The 16,946-nt window shown below is 39.8% G+C and overlaps 1 protein-coding gene across 6 annotated transcripts in view; it reads left to right on the top strand.

Moving 5' to 3' along the window:
- The window catches only part of Immp2l (inner mitochondrial membrane peptidase subunit 2), an 815,753-nt gene that overhangs the window by 693,000 nt on the left and 105,807 nt on the right, over positions 1-16,946 (top strand). The gene's annotated exons all lie outside the window — the stretch shown is intronic.

Raw genomic sequence — 16,946 nt, 5'->3', positions numbered from 1 at the left:
CACACACACACACACACACACACACACACACACACACACACACACACTAATAGCAATCAAACAATTAAAACAAATGTTAGCTACTCATGTCACTTTGCTTCTTAATTCTCCTCAAGGACTGTATACTCCACTAACCTCCTAGGTCTTAGTGTAGAATCAATAGTCTTTGCTGGTCTAATGAGCTAGTGACCTTTTATTAGTGCGGGCATCTGTCTCCACCTTCTCTTCCTCTCCCATGTATGATGTCCTTGACTAGGGCAACATACTGAAGCTTAGGCTGCTTCCTCAGCCTGGAAGATTCTCTCCTTACCACTAACTGGCTGCTCCTGCTTGAAGCTTCAGATCTCAGGTTAGATATCACTTCCTCCACAACCCCCCCTGCAAATCTCATGTCCCTGATGTCATCGCTGGTGGCTTTAGACTTTTTACAGTGCTTGTTGCAATGTATAATTTCCATTTTGAGACCTTTTTTTTTCTTGTTTTCTGTTCATTTATCTTGATTCTATTATACAGTATACAGGAGATCTTGTACACGGCATGTCTATTACTTATGACTGACAAGAGGCAGGCTTTAGGGTGGCACTTCCTGAGGTATTTTACTCTTCCTCCCTTTATTCTTAACTCTAATACTCACACTCATCTTGTAAATTCAATCATGTGCTGACTGCCTGACTGGCTGTCTCCTTAACAGTGTTATCATCGCTTGGAATCACAACCATTTCATGTAAATTTCTAACTCTTAGATGAAAAATAAATGGGAGTCTTTGTTTTGTTTCTTTTTTTTTTCTTTCCAACAAAACTGAAATTAATCTTCTCTTTGCTGATCTCTTTTTGCATTTTTTAAGACACTTGGCAGGACTGCAGTTGTTCAAGCATCTTACTGTAAGATTAGGAATAAAAGCAATAGTATTAGAAGGTCCTGCTAACAATCTCCTTTGTCTTTCTGCTGTAACTCCTTGTAAAGGTCGGGTTTAGAACTATGAGTACACACCCACACTGACTACCTAGAGTAATCCAATAATAACTATGCATTTTATCTAAGATTTTTTTTAAAAAATCTTATTTGATAGAGCTAATTTAGTTTCTCTAAGCTCTGGTTTTAAATCTAATTAAGACATCTTAAATGGCTCAATTTCCATTTGGGTAGCTGGCTTTGCCTATAATTTTCAAGTTTTAAGCCTTCTCTAATGAATTTCTTCCATTGCTTTTCTGCAATTAAGCTTTTCTTCCATTAAGTTCCATCAGGCATAGTCATAAGGCAGATTGTGAACCAGTCAGTCTCATTAATTAAGAACAAAGGAAGTTTTCAGATAAGATGCCTTTATATACAAGGTGTTTTAGGGGATAGCTCTATCTTTTTGCACAGCCAAATACAAATAATTTGGAGAGAATTTTCTATGCTTCCTTACATGTTTTGGGTTTTCTCTCTCATAGCCACTTCTCCTCATGTCCTAAAGAGGTTAAAAGCAGAGTCAGTCGCCATATACTTCAGCAGAGCCTCAGGCTTCAGGAAGATGGCATTGGCTTGCCCTTTGGCAAAAAGCAGAGCAGCGATCGCCAGCCCAGGGTCTTAGAGTTGAATGTATCACTTTCACTGTGCAATCTGCCTCTGTTGTCCTGTGGCCTGCAGACCTGAACTCCAGCCTCTATTTCAAATGCATTATATCACGCTGCACCATCTGGTCAGTGGGTCCTGCATCCAAGAGATTTGGAATCCTAGTCTAGAGGAGCTAATTAGGTTCCGTGAAGGTTTCATGATTTGCTATTCTAGCCCAACAAACAAAAATAAATTATTGAAACATTTTTGTTCTCCCTATTTAACATATTCAAAAATATAAGGATAAACTATTCCCCAAATAGTAGGAAATTATTGGAGACATTGTTAAGTCCATTTTGTATGACTGATTGTGCATATGTTCTAAGTTGTAATCCATTTGGACTTTGAGTGGATAAGAATGTTTAATGTATTTCTGCTCCATTTTACACGGGTAGTTTTCATGCTAAGTGCATTAATGTATGTCTATACTGACAATCTATCACTTGAGGCTGTCCAGTTCAAAGCTTTGTGTGTACGTTATGAATTCAGATTTATCGACACAACACTTATTTCAACTGAGACTTATTTATGTTTGTGCCCTTTCCAAGCCAAGCCATTGAGACAAGCAACATTCAGATCTTACATCTGTTCTTAGACAATTAGGCAATCTACTTATTGATTTTCAGAATAACTAATGCAAATGTTGAAGCAGACACCATCTAGCTTGTTCTAAGGAAGGCTTGCCCCAAACTGAGCTTTCCCCGAAAGACTCAATCCCATAAACAAAAAAGGCTTCCAGTAATGCAATTTAAATATTTGATAATGCACACTGTATCTTTATAAGTCATATCAAATTGCACTGAAATGTAGTGGGAAGGACACATCTATTATGATAAAAGAAAGCTGGGAGGCTCTGAAGCAAGCATGAAGATATTTCTATGGAAATATCCGTTAAACTTGAATTAAACTAAACAATTCTAGATAGCCTCACTAGTAATCTAAAACTCTGTATCTACAGAGAAATGATCCTATTTTGTAATCTATCTTTAATTTCCACACATAGATTTTCTCTTATACCATATGAGGGTAGGTGCTATCTTCTTTTATTATATCATATGTTGTTTATATGTTAACAAGATTCATTAATTTCTATTTTATAGGGACTGGTGTTTTCCTTGCATCTATGTCTGTGCACTGCATTCATGTGTTCCCTGAGGGGTATTAGATCCCCTGCAAGGGTTGTTAGCTGCCATGAAGATTCTGGAAACTGAATTTGGGTATACTGTAAGAGCATAAAATGCTCTCAACTACAGAGACATTTGTCTCAGCAAGACCTAAGTGCTGACTGGGGTTTTCACATTTTGAAAGTCTCCATTAAGGACAGGCCCCTGTGAGATGATGAGCATGTCGAGTCGTTTGCTCTTAGTAATTATTTCTCTTTATAGATAGGCATTAAAAAAATCACATTCTACACCACTTATAAATAAAAAGATAGGATTAAAGTGTGTGTTGTACATTTGCTAATGCATATGGCATTTGAAAATTAAAATCTGTTTGTGTGACGTTACCTTTTCAAGTTTATTGAATAGACCCTGAAATTAAATAAGCACAGTTGTGTAGTATCCATTTTACATTAAGACCTATTGCTAAAACCTAGCCATTGTTATAATTAAATTGTTGCTCAAATCTTGTTTATCCCCATCAAATGGTTAAGATGTGACTTTAATGGTTCCATTAAACACTAGCTTTAAATATCCTATGGGAGAAAGCTTTAATTTTTGTAGGATTTGTATGTAGAAACTTAGAAGAAAAACAAGAATTTTTCCTACAACTTACATGTCTGTGAAATAATTATTAGGTTTGTGTGCACATAATCTTTAATTACCCTTTTGGATATCACCCTTTGTGTACATAAATTGCAGCAAGGTAGACAGTTTAGAAGTTGTGTTACAATGTTTCTGAATACAATTTCATTTTCTGAATACAATGTTTCTGAATACAATTTCATTTTCTGAATACAATGTTTCTGAATACAATTTACCATCTATGAACAAATTACTTCAAAGCAGTATGTAGAAAACAAGTCATCTTGTGGAATTTTCTACCTCTTCCTACCCCTGCCTTCCTGTGACAGTATTGCTATTTCTCAATTATATCTAAGCAGGCATTAGTCAACCAATGGTGTCTGATGAACCTCAGTTATCTTCTTCACCAGATTGTAAGTTGTTTTGAGAGCATAATCAATTTCTAATTTATTTTTACATGTTCTCTGGCCCTTAATAGATTCTCTACAAATAAATGTGTAGGTCGGGATTCCAGAAGGAAATTGATGACACCCAACTGGCAGAGTTGTAAAGACTAGAACAGGGGGATTGTTTATAATAGAATGAGTAGGGATAAGGCAGAGTAGAAATGGTGATGTGTCTTGGCTCTTGGCTGGCAACAGCAAGAGCTGTCAACCACTCAGAGGTCTGAGGGGCAAAAGTGTGGAGAAAAGAGCCTTAGCTGAGGCTTTTCTATAAGGGAACTGAGTGCTGGCAGGAGAAAGGGTTTGTTTTCTGGGGCTCTTCCAGTGCTGCTCATTGTGCTTTTCCTTGACAAACTGGAATAAAAGCCAGAGAATAGACAAGACTCCCAGTATGGTCTGCCAAGGACTCTTTCTGAGCATAAGGAAAGATGGAGAGAAGCAGTGACTAGCAGATCACAGGAGGAAATAATGCATGCTAGCAGAGTCTCCAGCTTGGATGGTTCCACTGAGGGAGTGGGAACGAGAAAGTCTTCTAATGTCTCAACTCACTAAAATATAGTTGCTTAATTTAGCTGAGTTTTTATGATTTTAATCGACATTTAATGACTGTACCTGTTTACATAGTACTGTGTGATATTTTAAGATTTGTATTCATCACGTCATAATATTTATCTCCTTACGCATTTTTAAAATTTATTTAGGGTAGAATTATTAGAAATTTTTTTTAAAGTGCTGTAAGAGATTTTTTTTTTCTATGTGGTACTGGGGGTGCAACCCAAGGGCTCAGACATTCTAAGCACATGCTCTGCCATGGAGCTGTACTATGGCCTTTCACTGACTTTTTTTTTATCTTCAATGTTTTAAGCACTGTTTATATTTCTAGTGTGCGTCAGTCTCCATTTGATGTTTCATTGGCTTTTTCTCCTCCTCTTCCTCTTTTTACTCCTCTTCCTTCTCTTCATTTTCCTCCTTTTCCTTCTCGGCCTCCTCCTCCTCTTCTTCTTCTCCAGTTGTATTTGGGTCTAGGTCTTCGAGCCATCTAGCTTCCAGTTCCTAGCTATCCAGGCAGTGTGAGGCATGGGCTCCCTCTCGTGGATTAGGCCTCATGTTAGATGAGTCACTGCCTGCCCACCCCCTCAAACTCTGAGCCACTGTGGGCCAGCACATAGTGCAGGCAGAACAGGTTGTTGGTTGAAGGTTTGGTGACTAAGTTGATGTCCCATTCCCGACACTGGATCTTCGGCTACTTTGGCTCTCATCCTCCATTACTAGGGGCTCTCAATAGGCTCACCCGATAGGTTCGAGAAAGTTTCCACTGCAATGTTTTCTTTGTTTTTGTTTTAGAATATGGGTACCCTTTCATATGATGTATGGTTGATACTCCCCTGATGTCATTATCCACAGACCAAATTCATTCATTCTAGTAGCTGCCAAAGTTCCCTGCACTGTGTTTTATTTAACCATTATTCTAATACTGAATAGTCAAGTCATTTCAGTTTTGTGCCATGACTGTCAGTAACAACTTTGTGCAAATAACCTTAGGTATTTATATTTAATTTATACAAAAATCTCTGAACCTGTGCTTGTTGATATCACATTTATATTGAAGTGACATCGCCATATTCCTCTTTAGAAAGGCAGCGGCAGTGAGGGTTTTCCTGTACTTTGAGCATCTCTCTAGTGCTGGCTGATCCATGGCATGTTTTTACAAAGAAATTGGAAGATATAATGAAATTCATCACTGCTTTATGTTCATTATGCCACACCAGTCACCTGAAGTGCAAGGCCAATAAACAGGTTTTAAGGGAATTCTTTAATAATTTAAGGTACATAACAGGATTTTGCTATGTGTTCCTGAATATATCCTTTCTTCTTAAATTACAGTGATTGTAAATTTAGGTTTTACTATGAAAATCACCAGCAGGAATGTGTAAATTAAGTTGGTTGAAAAAAACAACAAGAATACAGGAACTGACATTAACTCATTCCTATCATTTCTGAACAGCTTTGCAGAAATTGCACCCACTCAGTCTCATGTTTACAAAGAGTTCAGCTCCACTCCTCTTTCAACTTACACAATGCTGACCAAGATTTGTTGTTGTTGTTTTTTTTTTTTACTTTTTTTCTTTATTAATTACACTTTATTCACTTTGTATCCCCCCTGTGGTTCTCTCCCTCCTCCCATCCCAATCCTTCCCTTCCTCCACCCTCTGCATGCATGCCCCTCCCCAAGTCCACTGATAGGGGAGGACTTCTTTTCCTTCCTTCTGATCCTAGTCAATTAGGTCTCATCAGGAGTGGCTGTGTTGTCTTCTTCTCTGGCCTGGTAATACTGCTTCCCCCTCAGGGAGAGTTAATTAAAGAGCAGGGCAATCAGTTCATGTCAGAGACAGTCCCTGTTCTCATTACAATGGAACCCACTTGGATACTGAACTGCCATGGGCTACATCTGTGCAGGGGTCTTAGGTTATCTCCATGCATAGTCCTTGGTTGGAATAGCAGTCTCAGGAAAGACCCTGGTGCCCAGATTTTTTGGTTCTGTTGCTCTCCTTGTGGAGTTCCTGTCATTTCCAGATCTTATTGTTTCCTACTTCTTTCATAAGATTCCCTGCACTCTGCCCAAAGTTTGCCCATAATTCTCAGCATCTGCATTGATAATCTGCAGGGCAGACCTTTTCAGAGGTCCTCTGTGTCAGGCTCCTGACTTGTTCTCTCTTTTCTCCTTCTTCTGATGTCCAGCCTCTTTGCCTTTCTGGATAGGAATTGAGCATGTTAGCAAGAGTCCCCCCCTCTTGATTAGTTTCTTTAGGTGTACAGATTTTAGTAGGTTTATCCTATATTATATGTCTATATGAGTGAGTATATACCGTGTGCATCTTTCTGCTTCTGGGATAGCTCACTCAGGATGATCTTTTCCAGATCCCACCAGTTACCTGCAAATTTCATGATTTCCTTGTTTTTTTTATTGCTGAGTAATACTCCATTGTGTAGATATACCACAATTTGTGCATCCATTCCTCCACTGAGGGGCATCTGGGCTGTTTCCAGCTTCTAGCTATTACAAATAAGGCTGCTACAAACATGGTTGAGCAAATGTCCTTATTGTGTACTTGAGCCACTTTTGGATATATGCCTAGGAGTGGTATAGCTGGATCTTGTGGAAGCGCTATTCCTAGTTGTCTGAGAAAGCGCCAGATTGTTTTCCAGAGTGGTTGTACAAGTTTACATTCCCACCAGCAGTGGAGGAGGGTTCCCCTTTCTCCACAACCTCTCCAGCATGTGTCGTCTCTTGAGTTTTTGATCTTAGCCATTCTGATGGGTGTAAGGTGAAATCTTAGGGTCGTTTTGATTTGCATTTCCCTGATGGCTAATGAGGTTGAGCATTTCTTTAAGTGTTTCTCTGCCATTTGATATTCCTCTATTGAGAATTCTCTGTTTAGCTCTGTGCTACATTTTTTAATTGGATTACTTGATTTTTTGCTGTTTAACTTCTTTAGTTCTTTATATATACTGGATATTAGCCCTCTGTCAGATGCAGGGTTGGTGAAGATCCTTTCCCAATCTGTAGGCTGTCGTTTTGTTCTGAGGACAGTGTCCTTTGCTTTACAGAAGGTTTTCAGTTTCATGAGGTCCTATTTATTGATTGTTGATCTTAGAGCCTGTGCTGCTGGTGTTCTCTTCAGGAAGTTGTCTTACATGCCAATGAGCTCAAGGCTCTTCCCCACTTTTTCTTCTAAGGGGGTTAGTGTGTCTGGTTTTATGTTGAGGTCTTTGATCCAGTTGGACTTTAGTTTTGTGTAGGGTGATAAGTATGAATCTATTTGCATTTTTCTACATGTAGACTTCCAGTTAGTTCATATGAACACACCATGGAAGCATAACTCATTAACATATGTCGGGTTTGGATGCTTCCAGCTACAAGTGAGTGTGAGCACTTAGATGTCACCCTGGGTCTGCATATAGTTTGAATGATCATGCCAGTGTGTGCCATGCCCTGCCAACTCAGGGCCCCCCTGCGTAAAAAGTGACTCCCACTGAGATGTAGTGTAAGGAAAGTGTGTTAAATGAGGAGGATGCCAAAAAGGAGCATTTTAAATATCACTATTAAAAGTTTTCTAATCTATTATTTGCCATTTAGTGAATACAGTCTCATTTGTGCAACAGAATAGATCTCATCTCTACTCAGTGAAGTTACAAAAAAAAGGCAAATGATTTTGGGAAAAAAAATACAACTACTTCACTTACAAAGAATACCTAGGGAGACGCAGTGGGTAATACCGGCAATCCTAGCACTCAGGGAAGCAGGGGCAGGCAGATGTCGGTGAGTTTGAGACCAGCCTGGGCTACACAGAGAAATCTGTCTCAAAAAAAAGAAAGAAAGAACAACAGAGAGAGAGAAAGAGAGAAAAGAAAGAAGAAAGAAAGAAAGAAAGAAAGAAAGAAAGAAAGAAAGAAAGAGAAAGAAAGAAAGAAAGAAAAAAAAAGAAAAAGAACCCAATACCTTAAAGGAATAATTTCAGGTATTTCAGTTTGGAAAATAATTTGAAATATATAAACAATTTGTAATTCTACTTGTTTTGCTTCACTTGAGCATCTTCTCTACTTTGTGGTTGACTTTGGTTGGCAGCTTTAAGATTGTTTACAAGACCATGTGATGATCCAGTCCCTTCTGGATATCGTCCTTTAAATTTTCTAGTAACCTGAGGTATTTAAGGAGCAGAGTTTCTGAGCTCAGAAAAAGCCTTATCATACCCCATGTTAATCAGGTGCATCCAACTTTTGGTCTTAGTGAAGAAATCCTTATTCTCTAGCATATACGGACAGAGTCCAACTATCTGTCCTACTGATCACCAATGCCAACGGAGATACACTTTTCTAAATGATTCTTTAAAAATTTGTCCTAGACCTTTCATACACAACCCTAAACTGAAGGAACCCCTAAGCCAGATCTCACTCGAGGATATTCAGCAAGATTTGTTGTTGTTTTGGTTTTGTCATTGTCATCTTTTCCTGCTATGAGTGATGAAGTCATTTAGAGCTACCTCTTTAAATGTGGGACATGCTTAGCACTGACAGTATAACCCAGATGTAACTATCATGCCCATTTTCTGGAACTGACATTGTGAACCAGATTGCACAGTTGACATGGCCATCTCCTGGAACAGAGTTCTGGGTAAGTTCTCCCTGGTGCTGCTCCTGCTGATGGTTCTTTGTGGCCTGCTGTCAGGGGTTCAGCTTATACCATAAGAAACCAGTTTTGCTTTGCTTCATCAGGCTCAGCTCTCTAGATCATTTCTGGATGTTCTGTAAGTCCTTTTCCCTTTTCTTTGTACCATAGGACAGCTGCCAGTCTCAGAATGCTTTCATAATCTGTACTTTATAGACTGTGTAGAGAATTATAACCAGGTGTTTGTTGCTTTCCATCTTGGTATACACATACACAGAAACATACATTCATGCATACATACACACATAAGTACACATAGACATAGACCAACACACACACACAGACACACATACACATACAGACACATAGATGTACACACATGCCCAACACACAGACAAACACACACACATACAGACAGACAACACACAAACACACAGACATGTAGCCAGACTTTTGTCTACTTTAATGGGTTTTTTTTCCTTCATCCCTGTACCACCGCTCTCTCTTCCAATCTCACAATACTAGGTAGGAGAGAAAGAAGGTTAGAGGGGAAAGGGGGCCCTGATATTGTTAGACTACTTCCTGCTGATTGGGGCATCGACTTCCTCGGGGAAAGCTTGATCTTTGTCACCAGGATATCTCCCACAAGCAACAGCCACAGCAACAGTAGGAGCAGCGGGATCAGTAGCAGCCGGGGGAACAGCAGGTGCCACCTCTCTTGGGGTTCTGGAATTATATACCCTGTGAGAGTCCTTAGAGCTCCAAATGTAAACTATCTGGCAAAATCACACCCCTGCCAGAGCACAAGACAAACCACAGCCCCATGTCCCACACCTGGGAGTAAAACAAAAACATATTCATTATACCATTTCTATGTTTTTAAAGAAACCAAAATTCTCCCTGTAATGTTATTATTTTGCTTTGGTGAATATGCCGGTTCTACATCTTTATATTCAACCAGCTATGGAGTGAGAACCGGGGAAAAGTGATCTGTGTACTAACGTGTAGACTTCTTGTTACTACTACACAAGTATAGCCTTACTCCACAAAACATTTACATTGCGCTCTATATCGCAAATGGTATAGCAATGATTTAAAATGTTCAGAAGGTTATATGTTGGTTATATGCATCTATTATAGAATTTTAATATAAAGGACTTGCCCAGCCACAGAGTCTGATGGGCAGGGGAGGTTCTCAAAACAGCCACTCACTAGGACAGATTCATATATGTGGTCTCTAGCTACCCTAAATGTTTTAGCAGTACCCCTATGTGACAGAACACAGCCATCATGCAGTTTAGTGACTGAAGCTCTTCTACAAGGCCCCTGTATTCTGGAATACCCATCTTCTGTGGTTGCTGGTCAGCACTGCAGTGTGCTCCCTGTGGTCCTTTCACAGCGTGAGGTACTGTTAAGAGTGTGGCGATACCCTCAGTGTGAGGTAGGAGCAGCAGAACATCGTCAGTCACCTACACAGTCCCCATAGGGAAACAGGTGTGGAGACCGACTGGCAGAGACAATGTAGCCTCCCCTGGTCCTTTGCATACCATAGGTCAGCTCTCAGACATTTAGGGAAAGCATCCCAGCTTCTGTGCCTCGGTCACATATATTCAGATCATTTGAAAGGTCAAAGATAGCCTCCCTCCTGTGGTCTTACACCCTGGAACACCCTCTTGGATCTCTGTGAGATTTGGATTGTCTTGGTGGAACTTGGAGTACAAACAAACTGTTGGTGGTTATCAGTTTCAGGAGTCGGGTGCCTCTCCCTGTAATAAAAATTCAGACCTGAGGAGGTTTGGGTGGTGGATATGCAGGAGTGCACTTCACAGTGTTCTTAGTTGAGCAGCGACCACCAAATAAAGCTACCATGAAAGAAAAAAAAGAATCAAGGAAGCTCGTCCTGTGCAAGCTGTCTGGGTTATGAACGGTTGAGACAGGTGAGCTTCCCAGCTGTAGAGCAAAGTCTCTGATCACAGGCAAGAAAGGAAGAAACGTATCGCCTACTGGTAATTCCTGAACTGTAGCATGACTTACCTTGCTCAGATGTTATTTAGCAGAACCCAGGGCTGTACCAGTACAAAGACTGTCCATTGCAAATGCCGGCTGAAAGCAGAATGACAGCAGTTTTGAAGTCAAATCAGTTTAGATGTCTGTTTCTCCAAGCCCAGCTGGGATCTTTAGATTCAATTAGGGACTTTCACCTAGGCCTTCGACGTTTGTTTCAGAGCACTAAGCACTTTAGACTTTACTTGGCAAAAAGTAACTCCTGGGCACCTCTAGATAAACCAGTGACCCCAAATGTCTGGAGAACAAATAAAACCCCAGCAGGCCCTTCCCCACCGTGTTGAGGCAGGCCAGTACTTGTTTTTATAAATGCTCTTAATACTCTTTGTAGTTTTATTCAGATATTTGTAACCTCTCCTAACAGTCTTCTTTGATAAGCTTTCATTTGGATCTTTGTTTTACAGATAAGACCTCATTGGTCAATTTGACTGCTTGTTTGACTATTTGCACAAGACATTTTAGGATCAGTAAGAAATAAAATTGATACTTTAATCATTTTTGACCATATGGTAGGAAGAATATTAAAGACGTGATGGGGCAGAATTAAGATCATGTGCCACTCTTCCGGAGAGCCCACCTTTAACAGCTTATAAATAACTTTGACTCCAACTCCAGAGCATCCAAAACCCTCTGTGGCCTCTACACTCAGATGCACAAACCCCCACACAGATTCACATATGGACATATAGTAAAAATAAACAAGAAACAAAGATGTCTTTCCAAAGACTACCATCTCCAAGCTCCTCAATCTAACACTGGTTTAGAAACTGCTGTAAAAGGACTTTGTTAATAAAATTAGGGTTAATAATCAGCTGCCTTGAGAATATGGTAAGAGACTGAGTTCTTCCAGGTAGGTTCAATATAATCATAAAAACCCTAAAAATGAAAAAGAGAAAAAAAAAAGATGACAAAAGTGTTACTGAGACAGCTGAAGAAGAAGGCAGGAGAAAGATGAGACATAGGGGTAGGTAGTAACACCAAAATACTAGTTAAAAGGAGCACGAAGAAGCATCAGCCACCACCGCTAGGCTGCTGTGAATACACAGTAAAGGGGGGCACCTGGCAGCTGAGTACAACTCCAGGGAACACAGAAAGTGAACCTTACCCTGTGGGTGATGTGAGCTAGAAAGTCAGTTCTCTCCCTGCATTCAGTAAGCGAGCACTACTTGTGGCTTTAGGAAAGGTAGTGGCTAATCTTGGTTACTGATGTCCGCAGACCCATGATGGAGTCTTCTGCTATCTGAAGCCTGTGTTTAATTTAAACTTCTTTACTGTGGCAACAAGGAAAAAGTAGTCTATAGGATCAAACTCAGAATGGTGTGTCTCTGCATGGCCAGGATTAACTGACATTTTTGTTGATTTGTGATAATTTCTTGCCATGTAACCCAGCTTTACCTTATCTTCTTACCCCTCCTTGAGCCCTGAGATTACAGGTAGGTGCCGCCTAGCTTGGTTGTTGGCATTTGACTATATCTGGGCAGGAAGAAAGATGGGTGAAAGGAGAAGAAGTGTTAATGAGTAGAAAACAAAGAGAAAGGGCCTGGTATCAAAGACAGTGGGGACACAAGGGCTGGAGAGATGGTTCAGTAGTTAAAGCTCTTGATGGTTTTGCCAAGGACCCAAATTTTGTTAGCCATGCATACAAGATGATTCACGGCTATTTATAATTCTAGTCCCAGGGGTTCTGACATTCTCCTCTGACTTGTGCTGGCAACAGGGGTGCATGTCATACGCATTTATATATGTGGGCAAAACAGTCATGCACAGAAAAGATCAATAAATAATAAAAACCCATGTGGATATGTTAACCCCCCTTTGTCTTAAGAACAGAGTGTATCTGGAGATGCTACTTTTGTATGTTTAAGTAACAGCATCTCATTATGCCATTTGAATAGCATGTGGCCCATTTTTGTTATGAACTATGTACTATGGACTACATTATATGTCTGTGGATTTGTTGGGTTATTGTATATGTAAAAACATACCTACTGTAAATTTTGGAAAATGCGAGAAGTCTTCAAATGTTTTCAAATCTGAGGTTATTTTCACCTTTTAGACTGAATCTTTAGAAATTAACCCCTCATGGTTATCAGCACCCAGGTGTAGGAGGCCCTTTCTCCAGCCAGAGCATATAAGGAACTGAACTTCTTGAAGGAAGTCGTTCATAGAGGTGAAGGAGCCTCACTCACTGAAGAGGCAAGAGATGCATGAGTGTTCTCTGGGCCCATAAATTCCCCTGCTTCTCTGCAGGAGAACAGGGCATTCCTTTCTCCTTCCCAAGGACACTGCAAATTGTTTCCCAGTGCCACCATCCTTACAAGGTAACTTGTATGCAATGAATGGGATTAAATCAACGAAAGTTTGGAGGGTGAGGGAAGGGAAAACCACTAATTGCTTATTGGAATCAGAAGTCCATTTCCTCATGAAGTGGGCAGGGCCAGAGGACATGAATGATGCCAAGGAAGCAGCATCTTCCAGACACAGCAGGACCTATGCACGTATGAATGTCATGGAGACTAAGACAGTGTGCACACGACCTGCACAACTTCAGACCAGATCAGGCCCCAGCACTGAGAGGGTCGAGTGGACACAGAGTCTCCCCGGCCTAAACAAGAAGTTATTTGCAATTGATACCTGTTGGCAATGGGGAAATCAGTTTTCTCTAGTGGATATGTCACTCAGGGTACCGATTGTACTCCAGGCTAGGTCCCATGCCCAGGAACAGTTGGCCAACACAAAATGAATTAGGCTTTTGTTTGTTTTTGTGTGTGTGTGCTTTTTATTGATTAGTTAGTTAAATAATTAATTTGTGAGAGAGAGAAAAAGAGAGTTTGTGTATGTGTGTTTAAAGAGAGAGTGGGATCATGAAGTTGGTTAAGTAGGACAACAGGAGGACCTGGGAATAGTTGGGGAAGGGAAAACATGATCAGAATAGATTTTATGAAGATAGTTAAAAAAAAAAAAGAGGCTCTATAGTGTCCATCCTTATGGGTAATGTGACTTGGGTATGGATGATTACTGCAGTGTCTGTGAAGTATTCTGTGAAAGGAATGGCAGCAGCTTCTCACAGATGGAGCCATTTCAATAGTATGCACATCCTCTGTCCTCTATAACCTTCAGGAACCTTCAAAGATGAAGTTAATTGCACACATTAAAAATATGAAAACCTCTGAATCTTGAAGACTTCTATTCTAAGCCACATTTATTATGTTCAAAGTTGTGTCTGGATAAAAGACATGTAGAACATTAAAATATTAATCTATTTGTGCCATTTAGTGGTTTAAATTATTCACAAATGCTTGGGGATTTTTAAGTTATCTGATTTTTTTCCTTAGTAAGAATGAGGTGTTTATGATGAGAACAGTAAAGATGGAAAAAATATCTTAAGCTCTCCAAATCCTTCCCAGTTGGGCTTGTCTTTACTATGCAAGACCCTGCCCTCTGGAATTTGTATGAGCTAGATTCATAAAGCATTCACATTTGGCTGGAGCAGTTAACAGAACAACTAGGTAAATGTGTACCAACAGCTAAGGGAGAATGCTAAGCAACTGTTTTCCCAATGGAAAGTGCTCTAAGCTGTCAAATCCTGCTCCCCTGGGTCTTGCTCTTAAAATTAGGCAAGAGATGTTGTAATGTGTGATGACTGTGTCGTGTTCAGTCTGCATTTTCTTGGCTGAGGGGAGAGTTTAGCTTCAGTCCCACCCATATTAAGTTACTTAGCCAAGACTGTTTTAGCTACAGAAAATTGTATGAATTTCTTCTCTTGGATAGGCAGAAAGGCAATGCCAACTCATATTTTCCAAGTTCATAGGGACAAGGTGATTGGCCAATACAATAATGATATCAGTAGTTAGAATCATAAAAGGATAAGCTGTTAGCAGTGTGGTATTTCTGGAATTATTATTAGTGTTATCTTTGTAGACTCAAGATACTGTGAAAACCCAAAGGACACAGAACTTAAACCCCATAAGGGCCTAAGACTTACAATATATCTTAAGCCTCACAACAGTTATTTAAGTTCAATGTGTGTTTCTTTCCTAGTATTTTAAAAAATAATATTTGCTTATTAAATTTCTACTTCCTCTTTTTGTTCAGTTCTTTCATTGGCCAAAATATAATTGTTTAAAAGTTCTTGGCTGTATTATTCTGCAAAGTTCATTAGTATCTTCCTTAGAATCAAATATTACTCATGCTATAACCTACAAAGAGTAGACCAGGCCTACTCCATGTTATGTGAGATGAAAATTTCTGTTAGTATCACCAATAGCTAATTTATTCTTATTCTGCCTCTCATACTATTTTGCCGGTGATGGAATAATTTAAGAACATTAGTGAAAAGAGTTATTTTTCACTGTTTTTTCTTTGAAGAGTTGTTATTGATTTAATTTAAATGTCCTTGATTTGACAGGAGAAATGTAATGCTAGAGTAGTAAAGCTGTTTGTCTAAAATCCTGTAGCTGTGTTTAGGAAAGGGAGAAAGAAGAGACAGTAATGGTGTTGGGCAGACTACTTTCTGGTTAAAGATGTGAATGTGAGCATCAGATGCCCAGGACCCCCTTAAACATCTGGTGACTATGACAGCCAAGTGTAATCCCAGTATCAGAAGGCAGAAAGAGGTGATCCCCCTAACAAGCTGAACGGCAGAACTAGCTGTATTCTTGAGCTCTGAGTTTGATCCCAATTCCAAGAATAAGGTGGAAGAATGAGGGAGGATGATTCCAGACACTAACTTCAGGTGTATGCACTCACACACTTGCAGCTGTAGATGCAAACGCACCTGCACACATACACACCACAGTGTGAATGAAGTGTTACTAGGGTGTTGAAGACGGTCATGTTGATTGCAGATCTAGTGTTCTTTCTACTTTGCAGCGAATGTGGGGATGTCCCAAGAAGAGAGGCAGCTTAGGACAAAAGTTAGCCATGAACCTGTGAACCTGATCAGTCTGCCGCCTGTTTCTGTAGATAAAGTCCTTGGTTTGTTTTTAATACTCCTGACAATTTACATATTATCTTTAACCGTTTGCACAATGCATGGTCCAGGGTAGAAAAGTTGTCAGACTGTCTGGCCTCCAAAGCTTACCATACTTAGTCTTTGTTCCTCTACAGAAAAAAAATTGCTGACCTCTTGCTTAGAGAAAAGATGAAAGAAAAATATAGAGGAGGCACTTTTAAACAGTTTCTTGAGTTTTATGTTTGTTTCTGGTAGTTTGGAATAAGCAGTTTGAATATTAAGCAAAACTCTTTACCACTCTCAAGATTAATTGCACATTGTTGGTAACAAATGTGCAGATATATTTGGAGAAGATCAATACTTATTTTCTGAAAGTGTTTTCTATAATGTGGGATTTGTTTTCCAGATTCATCTTCATAACATATTCTTGAGGGCATAGAGGATAGTTAATTCAAAGTCATAGAAATATATGCAGTATAAGATACACAGTACCTGTCTCCTAGTATTTAAAGGATGACCCTGTAATTAAAGGGATTAGATGTATTTGTCCTTAAAGTCCAACTAACATACGTATACCTTACTGCTAAGTCACTGCACCCTCTTCCTCTCTTCTCTGCACAATTAATCACTCTCTACTCTGCTTCTGAAAGGTTTGGTGCAAAATACTATTACAGCATTTATCACAGGGCACTGAAGTGGTTTGTTTGTACATCTGTCTCCCACATCAAGCGTGACAACTTTGGAAACCTTGGCATCCCCAACCTGGGGCTCAGCCCCCAACTCACAATAGAAGCAATCTAAATGCTTGATGAATGAATGCACACTGCAGTCCCAGAGGGCGAAGCAAGGGCCCTCGTGAGATCTAGGTAACAAGAGCATTGCGAAAGTATTAGCAATCAATAGAAAGGTCTTCAAGGTGTGCATGATAAAAGGAAGGAAGGAAGGAAGGAAGGAAGGAAGGAAGGAAGGAAGGAAG

This window comes from Psammomys obesus, unplaced genomic scaffold, assembly GCF_907164565.1.
Source record: "Psammomys obesus unplaced genomic scaffold, mPsaObe1.curated_primary_1811, whole genome shotgun sequence".
Lineage (NCBI taxonomy): Eukaryota > Metazoa > Chordata > Mammalia > Rodentia > Muridae > Psammomys > Psammomys obesus.
Note: the sequence above shows the minus strand (reverse complement) of the source record. Positions and strands in the feature narration are given on the sequence as shown.